This window comes from Prionailurus bengalensis, chromosome X (genome assembly GCF_016509475.1).
Source record: "Prionailurus bengalensis isolate Pbe53 chromosome X, Fcat_Pben_1.1_paternal_pri, whole genome shotgun sequence".
NCBI lineage: Eukaryota > Metazoa > Chordata > Mammalia > Carnivora > Felidae > Prionailurus > Prionailurus bengalensis.
Window position 1 is genome coordinate 62,150,585 of NC_057361.1, and position 15,003 is coordinate 62,165,587.

Sequence of the window (15,003 nt, forward strand, 5' to 3'; positions counted from 1 at the left end):
ATATACACATAATTGGTATCCCAGAGGAGGAAGACAGAGGGAAAGGTGCTGAAGGGGTACTTGAAGAAATCATAGCTGAGAACTTCCCTGAACCGGGGAAGGAAAAAGGCATTGAAATCCAAGAGGCACAGAGAACTCCCTTCAGACGTAACTTGAATCGATCTTCTGCACGACATATCATAGTGAAACTGGCAAAATACAAGGATAAAGAGAAAATTCTGAAAGCAGCAAGGGATAAACGTGCCCTCACATATAAAGGGAGACCTATAAGACTCGTGACTGATCTCTCTTTTGAAACTTGGCAGGCCAGAAAGAATTGGCATGAGATTTTCAGTGTGCTAGACAGAAAAAATATGCAGCCAAGAATCCTTTATCCAGCAAGTCTGTCATTTAGAATAGAAGGAGAGATAAAGGTCTTCCCAAACAAACAAAAACTGAAGGAATTTGTCACCACTAAACCAGCCCTACAAGAGATCCTAAGGGGGACCCTGTGAGACAAAGTCCCAGAGACATCACTACAAGCATAAAACATAAAGACATCACAATGACTCTAAACACGTATCTTTCTATAATAACACTGAATGTAAATGGATTAAATGCGCCAACCAAAAGACATAGGGTATCAGAATGGATAAAAAAACAAGACCCATCTATTTGTGTCTACAAGAGACTCATTTTAGACCTGAGGACACCTTTAGATTGAGAGTGACGGGATGGAAACTATTTATCATGCTACTGGAAGCCAAAAGAAAGCTGGAGTAGCCATACTTATATCAGACAAACTAGACTTTAAATTAAAGGCTGTAACAAGAGATGAAGAAGGACATTATATAATAGTTACAGGGTCTATCCATCAGGAAGAGCTAACAATTATAAATGTCTATGCGCCGAATACCGGAGCCCCCAAATATATAAAACAATTACTCATAAACATAAGCAACCTTATCGATAAGAATGTGGTAATTGCAGGGGACTTTAACACCCCACTTACAGAAATGGATAGATCATCTAGACACACGGTCAATAAAGAAACAAGGGCCCTGAATGAGACATCGGATCAGATGGACTTGACATATATATTTAGAACTCTGCATCCCAAAGCAACAGAATATACTTTCTTCTCGAGTGCACATGGAACATTCTCCAAGATAGATCATATACTGGGTCACAAAAGAGCCCTTCATAAGTTTACAAGAATTGAAATTATACCATGCTTACTTTCAGACCACAATGCTATGAAGCTTGAAATCAACCACAGAAAAAAGTCTGGAAAACCTCCAAAAGCATGGAGGTTAAAGAACACCCTACTAACGAATGAGTGGGTCAACCAGGCAATTAGAGAAGAAATTAAAAAATATATGGAAACAAACGAAAATGGAAATACAACAATCCAAACGCTTTGGGACGCAGCAAAGGCAGTCCTGAGAGGAAAATACATTGCAATCCAGGCCTATCTCAAGAAACAAGAAAAATCCCAAATACAAAATCTAACAGCACACCTAAAGGAACTAGAAGAAGAACAGCAAAGGCAGCCTAAACCCAGGAGAAGAAGAGAAATAATAAAGATCAGAGCAGAAATAAACAATATAGAATCTAAAAAAAGTGTAGAGCAGATCAACGAAACCAAGAGTTGGTTTTTTGAAAAAATAAACAAAATTGACAAACCTCTAGCCAGGCTTCTCAAAAAGGAAAGGGAGATGACCCAAATAGATAAAATCATGAATGAAAATGGAATTATTACAACCAATCCCTCAGAGATACAAACAATTATCAGGGAATACTATGAACAATTATATGCCAACAAATTGGACAACCTGGAAGAAATGGACAAATTCCTGAACACCCACACTCTTCCAAAACTCAATCAGGAGGACATAGAAAGCTTGAACAGACCCATAACCAGCGAAGAAATTGAATCGGTTATCAAAAATCTCCCAACAAATAAGAGTCCAGGACCAGATGGCTTCCCAGGGGAATTCTACCTGACGTTTAAAGCAGAGATAATACCTATCCTTCCCAAGCTATTCCAAGAAATAGAAAGGGAAGGAAAACTTCCAGATTCATTGTATGAAGCCAGTATTACTTTGATTCCTAAAGCAGACAGAGACCCAGGAAAAAAAGAGAACTACAGGCCAATATCCCTGATGAATATGGATGCAAAAATTCTCAACAAGATACTAGCAAATCGAATTCAACGGCACATAAAAAGAATTATTCACCATGCTCAAGTGGGATTCATTCCTGGGATGCAGGGCTGGTTCAACATTCGCAAATCAATCAACGTGATACATCATATTAACAAAAAAAAGCGAAGAACCATATGATCCTGTCAATCGATGCAGAAAAGGCCTTCGACAAAATCCAGCACCCTTTCTTAATAAAAACCCTTGAGAAAGTCGGGATAGAAGGAACATACTTAAAGATCATCAAAGCCATTTATGAAAAGCCCACAGCTAACATCATCCTCAATGGGGAAAAACTGAGAGCTTTTTCCCTGAGATCAGGAACACGACAAGGATGCCCACTCTCACCGCTGCTGTTTAACATAGTGCTGGAAGTTCTAGCATCAGCAATCAGACAACAAAAGGAAATCAAAGGCATCAAAATTGGCAAAGATGAAGTCAAGCTTTCGCTTTCTGCAGATGACATGATATTATACATGGAAAATCCGATAGACTCCACCAAAAGTCTGCTAGAACTGATACAGGAATTCAGCAAAGTTGAAGGATACAAAATCAATGTACAGAAATCAGTTGCATTCTTATACACAAACAATGAAGCAACAGAAAGACAAATAAAGAAACTGATCCCATTCACAATTGCACCAAGAAGCATAAAATACCTAGGAATAAATCTAACCAAAGATGTAAAGGATCTGTATGCTGAAAATTATAGAAAGCTTATGAAGGAAATTGAAGAAGATTTAAAGAAATGGAAAGACATTCCCTGCTCATGGATTGGAAGAATAAATATTGTCAAAATGTCAATACTACCCAAAGCTATCTACACATTCCATGCAATCCCAATCAAAATTGCACCAGCATTCTTCTTGAAACTAGAACAAGCAATCTTAAAATTCATATGGAACCACAAAAGGCCCCGAATAGCCAAAGTAATTTTGAAGAAGAAGACCAAAGCAGGAGGCATCACAATCCCAGACTTTAGCCTCTACTACAAAGCTGTCATCATCAAGACAGCATGGTATTGGCACCAAAACAGACACATAGACCAATGGAATAGAATAGAAACCCCAGAACTAGACCCACAAACGTATGGCCAACTCATCTTTGACAAAGCAGGAAAGAACATCCAATGGAAAAAAGACAGTCTCTTTAACAAATGGTGCTGGGAGAACTGGACAGCAACATGCAGAAGGTTGAAACTAGACCACTTTCTCACACCATTCACAAAAATAAACTCAAAATGGATAAAGGACCTAAATGTGAGACAGGAAACCATCAAAACCTTAGAGGAGAAAGCAGGAAAAGACCTCTCTGACCTCAGCCGTAGCAATCTCTTACTCGACACGTCCCCAAAGGCAAGGGAATAAACAGCAAAAGTGAATTACTGGGATCTTATGAAGATAAAAGCTTCTGCACAGCAAAGGAAACAACCAACAAAACCAACAAAACGAAAAGGCAACCAACGGAATGGGAAAAGATATTTGCAAATGACATATCGGACAAAGGGCTAGTCTCCAAAATCTATAAAGAGCTCACCAAACTCCACACCCGAAAAACAAATAACCCAGTGAAGAAATGGGCAGAAAACATGAATAGACACTTCTCTAAAGAAGACATCCGGATGGCCAACAGGCACATGAAAAGATGTTCAGCGTCGCTCCTTATCAGGGAAATACAAATCAAAACCACACTCAGGTATCACCTCACGCCAGTCAGAGTGGCCAAAATGAACAAATCAGGAGACTATAGATGCTGGCGAGGATGTGGAGAAACGGGAACCCTCTTGCACTGTTGGTGGGAATGCAAATTGGTGCAGCCGCTCTGGAAAGCAGTGTGGAGCTTCCTCAGAAAATTAAAAATAGACCTACCCTATGACCCAGCAATAGCACTGCTAGGAATTTATCCAAGGGATACAGGAGCACTGATGCATAGGGCCACTTGTACTCTTATTTGTTGGGAGATTTTTGATAACCGATTCAATTTCTTCGCTGGTTATGGGTCTGTTCAAGCTTTCTATTTCCTCCTGATTGAGTTTTGGAAGAGTGTGGGTGTTTAGGAATTTGCCCATTTCTTTCAGGTTGTCCAATTTGTTGGCATATAATTTTTCATAGTATTCCCTGATAATTGTTTGTATTTCTGAGGGATTGGTTGTAATAATCCCATTTTCATTCATGTTTTTATCTATTTGGGTCATCTCCCTTTTCTTTTTGAGATGCTTGGCTAGAGGTTTGTCAATTTTGTTTAGTTTTTCAAAAAACCAACTCTTGGTTTCGATGATCTGCTCTACACTTTTTTTAGATTCTATATTATTTATTTCTGCTCTGATCTTTATTATTTCTCTTCTTCTCCTGGGTTTAGGCTGTCTTTGCTGTACTGCTTCTATTTCCTTTAGGTGTGCTGTTAGATTTTGTATTTGGGATTTTTCTTGCTTCTTGAGATAGGCCTGGATGGCAATGTATTTTCCTCTCAGGACTGCCTTCGCTGCATCCCAAAGCATTTGGATTGTTGTATTTTCATTTTCGTTTGTTTCCATATATTTTTTAATTTCTTCCCTAATTGCCTGGTTAACCCACTCATTCGTTAGTAGGGTGTTCTTTAACCTCCATGCTTTTGGAGGTTTTCCAGCCTTTTTCCTGTGGTTGATTTCAAGCTTCAGAGCATTGAGGTCTGAAAGTATGCATGGTATAATTTCAATTCTTGTATACTTATGAAGGGCTGTTTTGTGACCCAGTATATGAATTATCTTGGAGAATGTTCCATGTGCACTTTAGAAGAAAGTATATTCTGTTGCTTTGCAATGCAGAGTTCTAAATATATCTGTCAAGTCCATCTGAATCAATGTGTCATTCAAGGCCCTTATTTCTTTATTGACCGTGTGTCTAGATGATCTATCCATTTCTCTAAGTGGAGTGTTAAAGTCCCCTGCAATTGCCACATTCTTATCGATAAGGTTGCTTATGTTTATGAGTAATTGTTTTATATATTTGGGGGCTCTGGTATTCGGCACATAGACATTTATAATTGTTACCTCTTCCTGATGGATAGTCCCTGTAGTTATTATATAATGCCCTTCTTCATCTCTTGTTACAGCCTTTAATTCAATGTCTAGTTTGTCTGATATAAGTATGGCTACTCTAGCTTTCTTTTTGCTTCCAGTAACATAATAAATAGTTCTCTATCCCCTCACTCTCAATCTAAAGGTGTCCTCAGATCTAAAATGTGTCTCTTGTAGACAGCTAATAGATGGGTTGCTTTTTATCCATTCTGATACCCTATGTCTTTGGTTGGTGCTTTTAGTCCATTTACATTCAGTGTTATTATAGAAAGATACGGGTTTAGAGTCATTGTGATGTCTGTATGTTTTATGCTTGTAGCGATATCTCTGGTACTTTGTCTCACAGGATCCCCCTTAGGATCTCTTGTAGGGCTGGTTTAGTGGTGACAAATTCCTTCAGTTTTTGTTTGTTTGGGAAGACCTTTATCTCTCCTTCTATTCTAAATGATAGACTTGCTGGATAAAGGATTCTCCGCTGCATATTTTTTTTGTTCAATACATTGAAGATCTCGTGCCAATCCTTTCTGGCCTGCCAAGTTTCAAAAGAGAGATCAGTCACGAGTCTTATATGTCTCCCTTTATAAGTTAGGGCACTTTTAACCCTTGCTGCTTTCAGAATTTTCTCTTTATCCTTGTATTTTGCCAGTTTCACTATGATACGTCGTGCAGATCGATTCAAGTTATGTCTGAAGGGAGTTCTCTGTGCCTCTTGGATTTCAATGCCTTTTTCCTTCCCCAGATCAGGGAAGTTCTCAGCTATTATTTCTTCAAGGACACCTTCAGCACCTTTCCTCTCTCTTCCTCCTCTGGGATACCAATTATGCGTAGATTATTTCTTTTTAGTGTGTCACTTAGTTCTCTAATTTTCCCCTCATACTCCTGGATTTTTTTATCTCTCTTTTTCTCAGCTTCTTCTGTTTCCATAACTTTATCTTCTAGTTCATCTATTCTCTCCTCTGCCTCTTCAATCCGAGCCGTCATTGTTTCCATTTTGTTTTTCATTTCGTTTAAAGCGTTTTTCAGCTCCTCCAGACTGTTCCTTAGTCCCTTGATCTCTGTAGCAAGAGATTCTCTGCTGTCCTGTATACTGTTTTCAAGCCCAGCGATTAATTTTATGAATATTATGCTAAATTCAGTTTCTGTTATGTTATTTAAATCCTTTTTTATCAGTTCATTAGCTTTTGTTATTTCCTGGAGATTCTTTGAGTGGAATTCTTCCGTTTGGTCATTTTGGATAGTCCCTGGAGTGGTTCGGACCTGCAGGGCACATCCCCTGTGCTGTGCTGTATACCTGGAGTTGGTGGGCGGGGCCGCAGTCAGACCTGATGTATGCCTCCAGCCCACCGCTGGGGTCACAGTCAGACTGGTGTGTGCCTTCTCTTCCCTTCTCCTACGGGCGGGATTCACTGTGGGGTGGCGTGGACCGTCTGGGCTACTTGCACACTGCCAGCTTGTGGTGCTGGGGATCTGGCGTATTAGCTGGGGTGGGTAGGCAAGGTGCACGGGGGCAGGAGGGGCAGGCTTAGCTTGCTTCTCCTTAGGTGATCCACTTCAGGAGGGGCCCTGTGGCAGCGGAAGAGAGTCAGACCCGCTGCCAGAGGGTTGGCTCCGCAGAAACACCGTGTTGGGTGTTTGGGTGGAGCAAGTTCCCTGGCAGGAACTGGTTCCCTTTTGGATTTCGGCTGGGGGATGGGCGAGGGAGATGGCACTGGCGAGCGCCTTTGTTCCCCGCCAAACTGAGCTCTGTCGTCTGGGGCTCAACAACAGTCCCTCCCGTTGTCCTCCAGCCCTCCCGTTCTCTGAGCAGAGCTGTTAGCTTATAACCTCCAGATGTCAAGTCCCGCTTGCTGTGGGGACACACTCCATCCGGCCCCTTGGCTTTTGCCAGCCAGACGCGGGGCCTCTGCTTGGCCGGCGGACTGCCCCTCTGCCCCGGCTCCCTCCCGCCAGTCAGTGGAGTGCGCACCGCCTCGCCGCCCTTCCTACCCTCTTCCGTGGGCCTCTCGTCTGCGCTTGGCTCCAGAGACTCCATTCTGCTAGTATTCTGGTGGTTTTCTGGGTTAGTTAGGCAGGTGTAGGTGGAATCTAAGTGATCAGTAGGATGCGCAGTGAGCCCAGCGTCCTCCTAAGCCGCCATCTTCGGAACCCCCCGCAATCTCCATATTCAGTGCAATCCCTTTCAAAGTAACACCAGCATTCTTCACAGAGTGAGAACAAATAATCCTAAAATTTGTATGGAACCAGAAAAGACCCCGAATAGCCGAAGAAATCTTGGAAAAGAAAACCAAAGCAGGAGGCATCACAATCCCAGACTTCAAGCTATACTACAAAGCCGTAATCATTAAGACAGTATGTTACTGGCACAAAAACAGACACTCAGTCAATAGAACAGAATAGAGAACCCAGAAATGGACCCACAAACATATGGCCTACTAATCTTTGACAAATCAGAAAAGGATATTCAATGCGGTAAAGACAGTCTCTTCAGCAAGTGATGCTGGGAAAACTGGACAGCGACATGCAGAAGACTAAACCTGGACCCCTATCTTAGACCATACACAAAAATAAATTCAAAATTGGTGAAAGACCTAAATGTAAGAGAGGAAGCCACTAAAATCCTTGAGGAGAAACCAGACAAAAAAACAGTTTTATCTCCTCCACAGAAAGTACTTACTCAACACATCTCCAGAGGCAAGGGAAACAAAAGCAAAAATGAAGTATTGGGACCTCATCAAAATAAAAAGCTTCTGCACAGTGAAGGAAACAATCAGCAAAACTAAAAGGCAACTGACAGAATGGGAGAAGATATTTGCAAATGACATATCAGAGAAAGGGTTAGTATCCAAAATCTATAAGGAACTTATCAAACTCAACACCCAAAAAACAAATAATCCAATAAAGAAATGGGCAAAAGACATGAATCGACACTTCTCCAAAGAAGACATCCAGATGGCGAACATGAAAAAATGCTCACCATCACTCATCATCAGGGAAATACAAACCAAAACCACAAAGAGATACCACCTCACACCTGTTACAGTGATTAACATTAACAACTCAGGCAAGAACAGATGTAGGTGAGGATGCGGAGAGAGGATGTCTTTTGCACTGCTGGTGGGAATGCAGGCTGGACAGACACTCTGGAAAACAGTATGGAGGTTCCTCAAAAAATTAAAAATAGAACTACCCTATGACCCAACTATGACACTACTAGGTACTTATCCAAATGATACAGGTATGCTATTTCGAAGGGACACATGCACCCCAATGTTTATAGCAGCACTATCAACAATAGCCAAAGTATGGAAAGGACCCAATGTTCATTGTTGGATGAATGGTAAAGAGAATGTGGTATATGTTTATTCAATGGAGTATTACTCAGCAATCAAAAAGAATGAAATCTTGTCATTTGCAACTATGTGGATGGAACTAGAGGGTATTATGCTAAGTGAAATTAGTCAGAGAAAGACAAATATCATATGACTTCACTCATTTGAGGACTTTAAGACACAGAGCTGATGAACACAAGGGAAGGGAAGAAAAAATAATATAAAAACAGGGAGCGGAACAAAAGATAAGAAAGTCTTAAAAATGGAGAACAGAGAGTTACTAGAAGGTTTGTGGGAGGGGGGATGGGATAAATGTGTAAGGGGCATTAAGGAATCTATTCCTGAAATCATTGTTGCACTATATGCTAACTAATGTGGATGTAAATTAAAGAAAATTAAATTAAAATAAATGAAAAAGAAAAATAAAAAGAAAACCAATGCTGGAGGCAACATAATTCTGGACTTCAAGCTGTATTACAAAGCTGTAATCATCAAGACAGTATGGCTCTTGCAAAAAAAGAGATACATAGATCAAGGGAAAAGAAGAGAGAACCCAGAAATGGACTTACAAATATATGGCCAATTAATCTTTGACAAAACAGGAAAGAATATCCAATGGCAAAAAAGATAGTCTCCTTAGCAAATGGTGTTGGTAAAACTGGACAGCAACATGCAGAATAATGGACCTGAACCACTTTTTACACCATACACAAAAATCAAACTTAAAATGGATGAAAGACCTAAATTTGAGACTGAAAACCATCAAAATCCTAGAGGAGAAAACAGGCAACAACCTTTTTGACCTCGGCTATAGAACTTCTTACTGGACATGTCTCCAGGGGCAAGGGAAACAAAAGCAAAAGTGTACTATTTGGACCTCATCACGAAAAAACAGCTTCTGCAAGGTGAAGGAAAGAATCAACAAAATCAAAGGCAATTGATTGAATGGGAGAAGATATTTGCAAATGACATATCTGATAAAGGGTTAGTATCTAAAATCTATAAATATTTTATCAAACATAAAACCCCAAAACAAATAATCCAGTGAAGAAATGGGCAGAAGGCATGAATGGACACTTTTCCAAAGAAGACATCCAGTTAGCCAACAGACACATGAAAAGATGCTCAACATCACTTATCATCAGGGAAATACAAATCAAAACCCCAATGAGATACCACCTCACATTTGTCAGAATGGCTAAAGTTAAGTCAGGAAACAACAGATATTGGCAAAGATGCAGAGGAAGAGGAGCCCTTTTGCACTGCTAGTGGGAATACAAACTGGTTCAGTCACTCTGGAAAACATTATGGAGGTTCCTCAAAAAATTACATATAGAGCTACCCTAGGGCCCAACAATTACACTACTAGGTATTTATCCAAAGATTAAAAAAATGCTGATTCGAAGGGGCACATGCACCCCAATGTTTATAATAGCAGTATCAACGGTAGCCTATTTATGGAAAGAGCCTAAATGTACATTAACTGATGAATGGATGAAGAATATGTGGCATATATACACAATGGAATATTACTCAGCAATAAAAAAGAATTAAATTTTGCCACTTGCAACAATGTGGATGGAACTAGAATGTATTATGCTAAATGAAATAAAGTCAGTCACAGAAAGATAAGTATCATATGAGTTCACTTATATGGGGAATTTAAGAAAGAAAACAGATGAACATAGGGGAAGGGAAGTAAAAATAAGATCAAAACAGAGTGGGTGGCAAACCATAAAAGACTCTTAAATGCAGAAAACAAACTGAGGGCTGTTGGAGGATTGTTGAGTCAGGGGATGGTCTAAATGGGGGATGGGTATTAAGGAGGGCACTTGTTGGGATGAGCACTGGGTGTTATACGTAAGTGACAAATCACTAAATTCTACTCTTGACACCATTATTACAATATATGTTAACTTAGATTTAAATAAAAAATGAGGCTTAACCTCTGAAAATAGGCTTTCTTCAACTCCCAGTAGTAACCAATAACCAAACTATGAGTTTTTCTTTTTTTCTAATGTTTATTTTTGAGAGAGAGAGAGAGAGAGAGAGAGAGAGAGAGAGAGAGAGCGTGAATGGTGGAGGGGCAGAGAGAGAAGGAGACACAAAATCCAGAGCAGGCTGCAGGCTCTGAGCTGACAGCACAGAGCCGACACGGGGCTCAGACTCACAAACTCTGAGATCATGACCTGAGCTGAAGTCAGATGCTCAAACGACTGAGCCACCCAGGCACCCCAAGTTAGGTTTCTTTATTATCATTTCCTTACTAGGTTTCTTACTATTTCACTTAAAATACAAAAATCCATTTATAATCTAAGTTATAAGTTGTGGTCTTAATTGAGATTCTTAACCATATATTTGTCTTGACAAATTTTGTTTTTGTTTTTTAAGTAATGATTTGTCTTAGGCAAATACTTTGTATAACAAAGTAATGAAAGGCCCACCTAGTGCAAGCAAACTTAAACCCAATTCAACTACCGCTGAAAAAAAATACTTTGGTTCTTCAGGGGAAATCATTAGCAAAACAATAAATAAAACTCTTTCTTTTACCAGTTCTGTAACTTTTATAGCCGTACGTAATCTAAAATCTTTGTTATGTGATAAAAATTACTCCAGAAGAATCAAATCATATACTAATGAATGAACATGCGTGAAAGATTGTGCAATCAATAGATCTGACAGAAAAACTATAGTTAAAATGTTAAGTAGAACAAATTGGTCTTTAAAATTTTTAGTTCCTTTCCTTTAAAAAATTACTGGATCTTCCAAGAAAATACAAAACCATAAGGCTGTAAGTAAATAATAGTTGTGTTTAGGCTATTACAGTGCAGGTTATCCTTAAGGCCACATATATCCTGCTTTACTGCTGCCTGCACTCTGCTGGGTTTTGATATTTTTTTTTCAAGTAATAGTCTGGATAATTTTCCTTATCTCCTTCTTCCCCTTCCTCATCTGCTTCTTCATCAAAATCATCATCATCATCAACTTCAAGAGCTTCTTTAGTAATGTATAACACTGATCTTGGGATTATATGCTCATGTAAAAAGTGACCAATTTCAGTCTGCAGCAAGGATAGCTTCAGCAGCAACATCCAGATCTCCACTCTTTGGAACTTCAAGACGGGCAAAAAAAAATTAAAGAAAGAGTCATTGGAAACTGTTTTGGCCACAATACAAACTATCCCACGTCCCTGTGTTTCTGCTGCTTCTCAATGGTTTTCAAAATGATATTCTTTCCTTTTATTCCAATCTGGCATCCTGTATAACCCATAATTTCTGGTCTATCAAAAAAAAAAAGGGATCAGAATCATCCGCTTCTGACCTCATCCTCTATATCTTGTCAACACTTTATTTTCGAAATATTCATTGGGTTCAAAGTGAAATTCTAAGACAAAACTCATCTGCTGGTCAGAATCTGAGAACTTCACTTTACTATCTTTCAAGTGCTTTAGAACAGGTTCACCATGCCCCTGAGCCATATCACTGAGCAAGTCAACATTCTTAAAAACAATCAACCAGAATTCAGGAATTCCCTTGGGGTCTTCTTTTTCTTCAACCTTTTCCTCATCTTTAATCTTGGCTTTTTCTTTCAGCTCCTCAGAAATTTCATCCTCCTCATATGGTTTCCATTCAAATTCTTCTTCTATAGGTTCATAAATTGCATTAATGATCTCAAATCAGTTATCAAATAGAGGCTGATAGAGAACAGCATACTATCTTTCAAGATCATGAACTTCCTCATGGAATTTGGTTTCTATCTGTGCACGTTTAACTTGAAGGTTTTGAGACCATTCACTCGTCTTTTAATTACCCTAGGCAAGTTGTCAATTTCTGCCATGTTGAAGTAAGAACTCCAAATATCGGTGGCGAGAATGGGGAGCCAACTGGCTGGAGCTGCCCAGGCAGTGACTCAGGGTGGCAGAGGGAGGAGCAGGAGGTTGTTCCACAAGCAGATAATACTAAAAAAGTCATCAATGCTTTATAGTTTTCAGAGTACAAGTCTTTCACCTCCTTGGTTAAATTTTTTTCTTGTTATTTGTGTGTGTGTGTGTGTGTGTGTGTGTGTGTGCAATTGTAAATGGAATTATTTTCTTTATTTCTCTGCTACTTTGTTATTAGTGAATAAACATGCTATCGATTTCTTGGTATTAACTTTTTGTCCTGCAACTTCACTGAGTTCATTTATTATTTCTGGTAGTTTTTGGTGGAGTTTTTTTGGGTTTTCTATATATTGTATTATGTCAGCTGTAAATAGTGACCATTTAACTTCTCCCTTACCAATATGGATGCTTCTTATTTCTTTTTCTTGCCAGATTGCTGTGGCTAGGACTTCCAGTACTGTGTTGAATAAAAGTTGCAAGACTGGACATCTTTGTCTTGTTCCTGCTTTTAGAGAAAAAGCACTCAATTTTTCACCATTGAGTATGATAGCTGTGGGTATTTCATACATAGCCTTTACAGTGTTGAGGTATGTTCCCTCTAGATTCACTTTGTTGAGACTTTTTATCATGAACAGATGTTTGATTTTTGTCAAATGCTTTTTCTGCATCTATTGAGATCATATGATTTATATCCTTTGTTTTGTTGATGTAGTATATCACATTGATTGATTTGCAAATATTGTACCATTCTTACATCCCCAGAATAAATCCCACTTGATTGTAGTGAATGATCTGTTAATGTATTGTTGAATACAGTTTGATAATACTTTGTTGAGGATTTTTACATCTCTGTTTATCAAGCATATTAGCCTACAGTTTTCTCTGTTTGTGGTATCTGTCTGCTTTTGGTATCAGGGTAATGCTGATCTCATAGAATGTATTTACAAACTTTTCTTCCTCTTCTATTTTTTGGAAAAGTTTGAGGAGAATAGATATTAATTCTTCTTTAAATGTTTGGTAGAATTTACCTGTGAATCCATCTGATCCTGTACTTTTAATTTTGGGTAGTTTTTTGATTACCAATTCAATTTTTTTTTACTAGTAATTGATCTGCTGAGATTTTGTTTCTTTATAATTTAGTTTTGGAAGATTGTATGTTTTTAGGATTTTATTCATTTCTTCTAGATTGTCCAATTTGTTGGCATATAATCTTTCATAGTATTCTCTTGTAATCCTTTGTAACAACTGGTGAGTCTGGATAAGGGTTTACTAATTTGGTTTATCTTTTCAAAGAACCAGCTCTTGATTTTGTTAATCTTTTCTATTGTTTTTTTTTCTCTATTTCATTTATTTCTGCTCTAATCTTTATTTCCTTCATTTTACTAGCTTTGGGCTTTGCGTGTTCTCCTTTTACTACTTCCTTTAGGTATATGGTTAGGTTGTTTATTTCAGCTTTTTCTTGTTTCATGAGATAGGCCTGTATTACTATACATTTTACTCTTTATAATTGTTTTCACTGTGTCCCAAAGATTTTGGACTATTGTGTTTTCATTTTTATCTGTTTCCATATTTTTGTGTCATTTTCTTTGATTTCTTCATAAATCCATTGGTTGCTTAGTGCCATTTTGGTTAGCCTTCATGTATTTGTGGGTGTTTTCGAGTTTTTTCCCTGTGATTGATTTCTAGTTATATACTATGGTGGTTGGAAAAGGTGTATGGTGTGATTTCAATTTTCTTAAATTTATTGAGACCTGTTTTTTGGCCTAACATGTGATCTATGCTGGAAAATGTTCCATGTGCACTTGAAATAATGTATATTCTGTTGTTTTTGGACGGAATGTTCTGTATATATCTGTTATATCCATCTGATCTAATGTGTTATTCAAGAACTCGTTTCTGTATTGATTTTCTGCTTGAATGATCAATCTATCGATGTAAGTGTGGTGTTAAAGTCTCCTACGATTATATTGCCATCAATTTCTCTCCTTATGTATGTTAATATTTTCTTTATGTATTTAGGTGCTCCAATGTTGAATGTGTAAATATTTATAATTGTTATATCCTCTTACTGGACTGTCGCCTTTATCATTATGTAATACTCTTCTTTGTATTTTGTTATAGTCTTTGTTTTAAAGTCTATTTTGCATGATGCAAGTATTGCTATCCTGGTTGTTTTTCACTTCCAATTGAATGGTAAATGTTTTTCTATTTCCTCACTTAAGTTTGTTTGTGTCTTTCCTTTTGTAAGTTTATTTAAAAGAGAGAGAGAGAGAGAGAGGGAGAGAGAGAGCAAGCAGGGGATGGGCAGAGAGAGGAAGAGGATACCAAGGAGGCTCCTCACTGTCAGCATAGAGTCCAATGCAGTGCTTGAACTCATGAACCATGAGATCGTGCCCTGAGCTGAAACCAAGAGTCAGAAGCTTAACCAACTCAGATACCCAGGCACCTCTGTATGTGTCTTTAGATTTGAGATGATACACCACTGAATCTTGCCTTTACCTTAACCTCTACAATAATTACAAAGAACTCATACTTTCTACTTTATACATTTCTATA

At 38.5% G+C, this 15,003-nt stretch overlaps 1 protein-coding gene and 1 pseudogene across 2 annotated transcripts in view; both read right to left on the reverse strand.

The window, feature by feature from the left end:
• The window catches only part of ZDHHC15 (zinc finger DHHC-type palmitoyltransferase 15), a 236,446-nt gene that overhangs the window by 155,744 nt on the left and 65,699 nt on the right, over nt 1-15,003 (reverse strand). The gene's annotated exons all lie outside the window — the stretch shown is intronic.
• On the reverse strand, nt 11,094-12,419 carry LOC122477558 (annotated as a pseudogene).